At 46.0% G+C, this 9,156-nt stretch overlaps 1 long non-coding RNA gene across 1 annotated transcript in view; it reads right to left on the bottom strand.

Moving 5' to 3' along the window:
* Positions 1 to 675: 675 nt before the first annotated feature.
* The window catches only part of LOC102387782, a 69,284-nt gene continuing 60,803 nt past the window's right edge, over positions 676 to 9,156 (bottom strand). Inside the window, exons 3-4 of the long non-coding RNA XR_324520.3 lie at positions 3,706 to 3,801; positions 676 to 811 (exon numbers count right to left, since the gene is read on the bottom strand). This is a non-coding gene — a long non-coding RNA (uncharacterized LOC102387782). The remainder of the gene's footprint in view (positions 812 to 3,705; positions 3,802 to 9,156) is intronic.

Raw genomic sequence — 9,156 nt, 5'->3', positions numbered from 1 at the left:
AAAACCTGGCTAGACAAATCTTTGGCTGGGATGATCTAGTTGGGGCTGGTCCTGCTTTGAGCAGAGGGTTGGACTAGATGATCTCCTGAGGTCCCTTCCAACCGTAACTTTCTATGGTTCTATGATATCCAAAAGTGCTCTTTTGGGGACAGATTAGGGATTTCGTATTTGCACTGGAGATTAGATGTGTACAAATATAAGCCATATAGAAGTGTACTTGAGTTGTAGTCTGCTATGTAATTAATTATTCCTTACAATTAATAGCTGTGCCTTCAAACTGAAGTATAGAATCTTTAGAAATACCATGAGAAATATGGGTTTAAAAATGGGCATGGGATAGCATCAATTTTATCCCTGAATTTCCTTCCTTTTGACATATTATGCAAGTATCATCATGAATGTCAATATAAAAAAAATATTCTTTTGTTAACTTATTATGAATATTCTCTCATTAACAAAACAAAACAGCATTTTGGTAAATACATATTCCATACTATTAACACACTAATTCTATATAATTATATGCAAATAATATAAATATAAATATTTATATTAATAAAATGCTATTGAAAATATAATTACACATCAATCCTTCAATTAATTGCCAACACAGTATATTTATTAAGCTTAATCAAATAAGCTGTAAAGCAAAACAACCTTCAAACCTACACTGTAAGATGCTGTTTCCACTTCGGACTGTTTGTATTGTTGCATTTTTCTGTCTTCTTTGACTGTCCATTTACTGAGACTTCCACATAAGGACTTGGTCCAAACCATTTATTTTTATTTTCTTTTAATTTTGCTGAAATAACTGTTTAAACAATAAACAATAGTGAATATTCTATTCAATAAGTTTCTGTTAAAAATGGTGTTCTCTTTGAAAGCTAGTTGTAGCCTTGTAGACACAAATTTGTCAAGAATGCATACAAAGTTATTTTCCACAATATATAACAAAATAGCTACCAAGTGGTAATATAAACAGTCATATGTAATGTAACTCTGCACACAAATAACTTTTACCTCTGCTAGGATGACAGAACCTAGTCTTCTGTGCATCTTGACTTGAGTACCTTGAGTTAATTTTTTTTTTTTTTTTTGAGATTTCAATTCACAAAAAAATACAATAAAATAAAAATAAATCAACTATTCTAAGAGCAGAGAAATCTAACAATCATTAGTTGTGGCATCAGATTCTCTCACTTCCATGCAACTAGGCCAGTGGTGCTCACTGTTTTGGTCCTGTGGGCTGAATGAGTGGCATGGGGCTGGTCAGTTGGCTGAATCAGGCTATGTACCACACACCAGGTTTGGGCATTGGGGCTCCCGCTGTTCCCATGTGCCATGATTGAGCTCCCTCTATGCTGGATTCATCAGGGAAGAACCACAGTTCGTGGGGAGCCCAGCAGGATTACAAGATGCCAGGAGCCAGATCTGGCCCAGGGGTTGAGCACCCCTGAACTACACAGTTACAGAACAGTGGAAATTTCTCCAACATGCTTAGATGATAATTCAAAAGGGGGGCAAGGAGAAGCATGAGTGCACATGCACATGATTTGAAATAAAACTAATTAATTCAATCAGTTTCCTTCTGGTTACAGGTCTGACCAATAATGGCTACAATACATAAATCTAGGGCCTCTGCATGCAACCCTAACATTTTGAATATCTTACACCTTCTCCCATTTTAAACATAACTTCACAGAAAAGAAGTGCATTACTTAGGTTTTAATGTTCAGCTATGACAGATTTAATTGAATCCACTTGTGATTTCTGGATATCAAAAGTATTAAAATTTAAAAAACCCAACACATTAAAAATGGACTTAATACACTTGAGAATAGCTCTACACCAAAAGAAAAAGAGCCAAACAGGCATTTTCCCTTCAATGCACTCTAGAGCTGAAGCCTGGTAGCTGGAATGTATATGTTCTTCTGTTCATTCCCATTCAGTCCTGCCCAAGTTTTGAATAAATTTAAGACAGAGGTTGGCATCATGTGCCCTGTGGGCCAGTTCACAGACCTGCAGGGCTTTGCCTGCACTTGTGCCTAAACTGGGGCTGAACAGTGGCAGTGCAGGCACAGATTTCAACTGTGTGGTTCTGGCAGGGACACAGGAAAGCTCCCCTGATGTTGATGTGCTGCCAAAGCCACCTGGCCCACTCTGGACTGGAGCCACGTTGTTCCGCTCATGGCTTGAAAAAGGATACCGGCCCCAAGCTAGGACATCCAAGCATATATTCGAGGTACAGACACAGTCCAAGTGTCCTAATTCCCAGCAACAAGCTTCAGCTAAAAGATGATTCTCTGTAGTATGTTTGTTATTTGCCCTGAAATGCTAATTTGTCTATCATGTTCACTACAGCTACTAACCACTTTTAAATTATATCCAGTTCAAAAAGTATATTCACTTGAAGAATGAAGTTGATTCCTTTGAGGACTGCTGTACAAACAAAAAAGCAACAGAATTACACCTGCAAAGCTACTGCCAATCCTTGTGTTATGAGGTATTCCACTAGCAGAGAAGTTAGTATCACATTGCAATATTTATTCCTACTGAGCTAAAGCACTAAATAATGTTTAAGGCATATACAATACCAAAAGACCTGATTTGAGACTATAAGAATGCAATTCAGACACTTGGCTGACGGCACATAACTTATGCAAGTCTAAACAAGTGTCAGGTCACAGGTGTCCTGATACTCGTGTTCAAGAAAGCAAAAGTTGACTATGGATATGAAAACATGCACAAAGCACTCAAAGAAGTTGTCATGTATTCGAAACAGGATTTCATAAAATGCCATGTTTTACTTGTAATACACAGGGGGTTATTTTTTACTGTAACACAACTCAACGCTGGAGCTCTCCTTTGCAATAATCACCATGAAAAAGATGCATAACTGAACTTAAAGCAGCTAAATCCAATACTTAGGAACCACTAGTATTCAGAAATCCCATTCAGTTGCAACCTAAACCTACAGAATCTTGAAGATTTTGTGCATCTAAATTTCTGTCAGTGGGCATGTTATGGAGGGGTGTCTTGAGGCTAAAATGTTGAGAACCGCTGGTCTAAAATCCTTGGTCTTGGGTTACAAACACCTGAAAGTGGGCATCTCTATGTAAAATGCTACAGCCACTCTGAGCAAAAAGAAACTAGCTGGTTAAAACCAAAATCTAGCTCTAACTTGTGATCTGGGGTTATACACTTTAACCAAGAAAAATGATAGTTTGCCTTACAATTTTGGTTTGAAGCTCCAACTTTTTTGTCAAGACTACTGAAGTGGATGCTCTTAGTAATAACATTCCGGTACTGGTGAGTTTACTTTGATAGTTGCTATTGCTTTGGTATCTAAAACCTGGTATTGCGGTCTCCTGCTTGGATGTAAATTGAGTATCCAAAGATCTGGCATGGAACCTAACTGCCTTTCTTTCCCCACCCCACCTCAGAATCGAGTAAGTTCTGGTAACAAAAAGATCATCTTCAAAAGGGAATCCTGAACTCTCCCTGCATCAGCAATATGGCACGATTGGGATCAGTTCTCTGATCCCACAAATCGTGCTCCTGCCTTGCTTGTATGGCATGCCAGGAGGTGTAATTGCAGATCTGATCCCATCGCACCCTCAAATTAAAATGTCAGGGGCCACATGTGGACAACTTTTACATTTTTTCCAGGGATAGAGAGAAAACATTTTCTTTTAAAATACTTACTAGTGATCTGAAGCTGTGATTTCATGGCAAAACCACTAGAAGATCCTGACCTGGAACCACTGCTGGCCATAATCCAGATAGGCTAGACCTTGGAACCTGAAAAAGGATGCAATGAAAATATTTTAAGCCTCATAACAGCAGTAGCTAGAGCATCAGAACAAATACAGAGAGCTCCAAATTCTGCATCAAAACGCAGTTATCATGTCTTGGTCTGCAAAGTTATGTTTACACGCCATGCTCGACTCATGAGTACACTGTCATCTTACAATAACACTGTCATTTTATGAGGCACTTGCAAAGATTACTAGTAAAAATCTAAATCTGCTTTTTGTCATGCGTATACATGACAGTGAACAAAGGAAACACCACACTTATTTAATTTCCAGTGGTTTTCTTGTTTTCCCTAGGTGTAAAAGATATATTTCATTTATCAGGTAGTCAGTACACAGTTTACACCAGGAGTGGGCAATTATTTTGGTTAGGGGGTCACTTTATGAGTTTTGGTGAGCTGTCGAGGGCCACGCCCCTGGTCACCATCTTGGGACCAGAAGTCCAGTGCCCTAATCCCTGACATTTGCTAATAAAAAGTCCCTCCCCTTTGGGGGAGGGGGGGTTGTCATCTTGGAACTGGAGAAAAACCAAAATGTATACTAAAAGTCAAATATCTACTATAACATATTTTAATTTTATTTAAAAAAAATATTTTTGTCCTAATCTGTGTGTGTTTGTGTAGTATACATATAGAGAGAGGATTGCATAATAGTTCAAAATAAAGTATTACTCTTGTATAGTGTCTGTGGGATGTGGTTGGGGGAGTGCACTGGGGGGAGAGGGAGGGAGTGTGAGGGTATGGTGTGGTGTGCACAAGGCATCCCCAGTGAACTGCCACTGGCAGCAGCAGCAGGCAGCATGCTCTCGGTGTGCTCATGAGCCACTCGCGTGAAGCCCCTCGGCACAGCTCCAGCTAGTTCTGGCCCAGCTTCATCGCATGGGGCTCCCAGTGGCTCATGTGCAGCTCCTGGGAACCACATACTGCTGCGGGGGGGAGGGGCAGGAAGGGACAAAAGCAGTCCTGTGCGATGGAACTGGAGGCCTGGCCCCATTTCCTGCCACCACGTGCAGTTCCTGGGACTCTAATGGGAAGCAGGGCCTGAGTAGCTTGGTTCCATCACACAGGGCTCCCTGCCACTTTCGGCTCTGTCTCAGTAACTGCATGGGATGGCCAAGAGTGGAGAAGGCTGCTGACTTCATCACATGGGGCTTCTTCTTGGTGATGCATGAGCCTCAGGAGCTGCATGCAAGCTGTGGAGAGCCTTGCGTAATGGAATTCAACTGACCTGGGCTCCATACTCCCACTATACCCCTCTGGGTGTGGGCCCCATGCTCTGGGTCCTATGCTCCCATTGGCAACACGTAGGGGGTGCACACAGGTGAATGTGCACCCCTCGTTTGCAGGGGGTGCTGCCAAAGGTGCTGCCAGCACTGCCAATGGTGCCTGTGGGCGGTCACAGCTTGCCACCCCCCTCCCTTGCCACGGACACCGCTTGCAGTGTTTATGGGTGGTCCGTGATTGCTGCTGGCCACTATCGATGCTGCCAGCGGTGTCTGTGGGTGGTCACCAACCACCGGTCAGTGCTCGCCAGCTCCACCTAGCCCCCCGCCGCCAACAGTGCTGCAGCCGCCTGCAGGAACTTGACACTGCCACGCTCCCACCGTTGACAGTGCTGCAGCCACCTATGGGAGCTCATTGTGCCCCCCCAGCTGCTGGGGGACATACAGCATTCAGATGTGTTCCCACTGGCCCTGGCCCTTCCCTCCATGTTGCCAACCAGCTGCAGCTTCCCCTGCCTGCCCCGCTTTCCCTCACTACTGCCTGGAGTGCTGCAGCCGGCCTGGAGTGCTGCAGCAGGGACACAAGAAAGAGCTGTTGGAGGTTGGGGGAGCTGAGCAGTTCCCTGGGCAGCTGCAGCAGTGGCAACAGTAGCTCTATTTGGAAGCTGGGGCAAGAGCCCTCCCATGTACAGGGGTGGGAGTGCAGTACACTATTATTGGGAGTAGGGAAGGCTCGGCCCCATGAGGAGGGCAGCAGGATCAGCCATGGACTGAACCAGGTAGAAATAATTGGTGGGAAGCTGCCCACAGGCTGGATGAAATCACCTGGTAGGCCGGATCCAGCCCACCCCCGATTTACACCATTACATTTTGACTACTTACAGACATTCAGTTTCTCCTGGGGGAGTCCCTGCTTTCCCAGGAGAAATCACAAGTGTACAGATATTCAGGCATTTTCTCCCAGAGTAAAAATGGTCACTCCAAGAGAAAAATAACCTGGGAACAACCAGGGTTAAATCACTTCCAGGACAGTTTCTCCTGGGAGAGTGAATTCTGTATATATTGACAATGCAGGCTGGGTGGTCTGGGTTAGCCGAACTACCAAAATGGGCAGTCTGGATTAGCCAAATCAGGGCTGCCCTTGTTGCCAGGCAGATGAAGTGAGTCTGCAGAGCATACCAAGACGTGTGCAACTGAGTGTGCAAATAGTGCAGACGACACAAAGTTACAGACATTTTGGAGGGCAGAACTAGGACCCAGAATGATTTGGACTGGCTGGAGGAACAGGCAACAAAAATAATCAGATTAAATTTGACAAAGAGAAATGGAAAAGACCGATAAGTCTACAGAACTTCAGAAAAGGACCTGGAAGTTATAATGCACCACAAACTGAATATGAACCAACAGTGTGCTCTTGTTGCAAAAAAAGGCCTAACACATTGAGCTTTATTAACAAGAGGGTCACTTAACAAGGGAAGTGATTCTTCCACTATTTCGCAGTGGTGATGTCTCACTTTGAGTACTGCATCTAATTTTAGTTCCCTTACCTCAAAGATAAGAATAAATTAGAATCCAGTGAAGAGTAGCAAAAATGATTTGCTTGTCCCATTTCATCCACTCCATGATCAGGTTTAAAGAGCCCAGTCTACCCTGTCGGCAGCCAGTCTAGGAGCGGAGTCTCAAGAGATAGACAAATAGATGATCTCTCCTATGCTTTGACACCTCCTATACTCTGACACTTACCCTCCTGCTAGCTGACACCAACCCAGACACAGTGGGGCTCACAGAAACGTGGTGGGACCCAACGCATGACTGGGCGGTAAATATCAAGGGTTATAGGCTGTACAGGAGGGATAGGATAGAGAGGAAAGGTAGGGGTGTGGTGCTCTACGTCAAGGAGGCATACACATCCTCAACGAGTAGCACTGGGTCAGAGGAGGGGCACACTGAAGTGCTCTGGGTTAGAATACAAGGGAGTTGAGGGGAAAAGGGACTTAACGGTGGGGATCTGCTACAGACCACCCAACCAAGGGGAAGAGCTAGACTGGGAATTCTTAAGTCAGCTCACGGAGGTAGTTAGGTCAAAAGAAATGGTCATCATGGGTGACCTGAACTTTCCAGACATTTGCTGGGAAGAGCAGTCAGCCAGGTCTGACCGCTTGTATAGGTTCCTAGCCAAGATACAGGACCTCCATCTAACCCAGGAGGTGCATAGCCCCACCAGGGGAGATGCCTTGTTGGACCTGGTCCTGGCCATGGGTGATGACCTGGTGAAGGGCCTGCGGGTGCTCGACCACCTGGGCAACAGCAATCATCGCCTGCTGGAATTCACCATCCAGTGCAAGGCGGCAAAATCCTGCAGCAAGGCAGCAGCCCTGAACTTCAGGAAGGCGGACTTCAATGAGGTAAGGAGAACAGTCGGGGAGGCACTGAGGTCCCAGAGGGGAGGGGAGTCGGGTGTCCAAGAAGAGTGGTCATTCCTTAAGGAGACGATCCTCCAAGCCCGAAGGGAGGTAATCTCGACACGGATCAAAGGGGGCAAGGGGGCGCAAAAGCCCCCATGGCTCACCAAAAGCATACAGGAATGTCTCCTGGCTAAAAGGGTTGCGTATACCCAATGGAAGGGAGGGCCCATCACCAGGGAGGACTATACCGCAGCTGTTCAGGGCTGCAGGGGGGCAGTCAAGAAGGTCAAGGCAGAGATGGAACTGGGACTAGCTACCTGGATCAAGGACAACAAGAAGTCCTTTTTTAAATACATAGGGGGTAAAAAGAAGGTACCGGGTAACGTGGGGCCTCTGCAAAACATGCTAGGAAATCTGGTTGTCACACCAGACGACAAAGCTAACCTATTAAACAATTACTTTGCCTCCATTTTCCTGAGCAGGGACTGGGTCACCCCCCCCCGCCCACCGGGACCCCTGTAGGCCCCAGGGGAGGTGCACCCAGACCTAGGGTCAGTGAGGATCCAGTCAGGGAACTTCTGGAGGGACTGGATGTATTTAAGTCAGCTGGTCCTGATGATCTCCACCCCAGAGTGCTGAGGGAATTAGCAGAGGTCATTGCGGGACCCCTGGCACGGCTTTATGAGCACTCGTGAATCTCTGGTGTGGTGCCAGAGGACTGGAAAAGGGCCAATGTGGTTCCCATTTTCAAAAAAGGGAGGAAGGAGGACCCAGGAAACTATAGGCCAGTTAGTCTTACCTCGATCCTGGGTAAGCTTTTTGAGAGAATTATCATAGCACATGTCCATGAGGGGCCAGCAGGGGAGATTATGCTTAGGGGCAACCAACATGGGTTTGTTAGAGGCAGGTCCTGTCAGACCAACCTGGTGGCCTTCTATGACCAGGTTACAAAATCCTTAGATGCAGGGGTAGCAGTGGACGTAGTCTTTCTGGACTTTAGGAAGGCCTTTGACACTGTCTCTCACCCCATTCTCATTAAGAAAACTAGGGGACTGTGGCGTTGACATGTACAGTCAAATGGGTCACTAACTGGCTGGAGGACCGCACCCAGAGAGCGGTGGTAGACGGGTCTTATTTGACCTGGAGGGATGCAGGGGTTCCGCAGGGCTCAGTCCTCGGGCGTGCACTGTTCAACATCTTCATCAGCGACTTGGACAAGGGGGTAAAAAGCACCCTGTTCAAATTCGCAGACAACATTAAGATGTCGGGGGAAGTGGGCGCGCTAGAAGGGAGGAATAGGCTGCAATTGGACCTAGACAGGTTACAGGGGTGGGCAGATGAGAACAGGATGGGTTTCAACACTGACAAGTGCAAGGTATTGCACCTGGGGAAGAAGAACCAGCAGCATACCTACAGAATGGGAAACTCTTCTTGTCAGTGCAGAGACAGAAAAGGATCTTGGAATCATTATTGATGCCAAAATGAACATGGGCCAGCAGCGTGGGGATGCGGTCAGGAAGGCTAACTGCACCTTGTCATGCATCTCAAGCAGGTCCAGGGAGGTGATCCTCCCCCTCTATGTGACACTGGTCAGGCCACAGTTGAAGTACTGCATACGGTTCTGGGCGCCGCACTTCAGGAGGAATGTGGACAACATGGAGAGGGTCCAGAGGAGGGCCACTCGCATGATCAGGGGGCAGCAGGGCAGGACCTA

The sequence above is a fragment of the Alligator sinensis genome, unplaced genomic scaffold (genome assembly GCF_000455745.1).
Source record: "Alligator sinensis unplaced genomic scaffold, ASM45574v1 scaffold690_1, whole genome shotgun sequence".
Classification (NCBI taxonomy): domain Eukaryota; kingdom Metazoa; phylum Chordata; order Crocodylia; family Alligatoridae; genus Alligator; species Alligator sinensis.
This window is presented reverse-complemented; position numbering and strand designations above follow the sequence as displayed.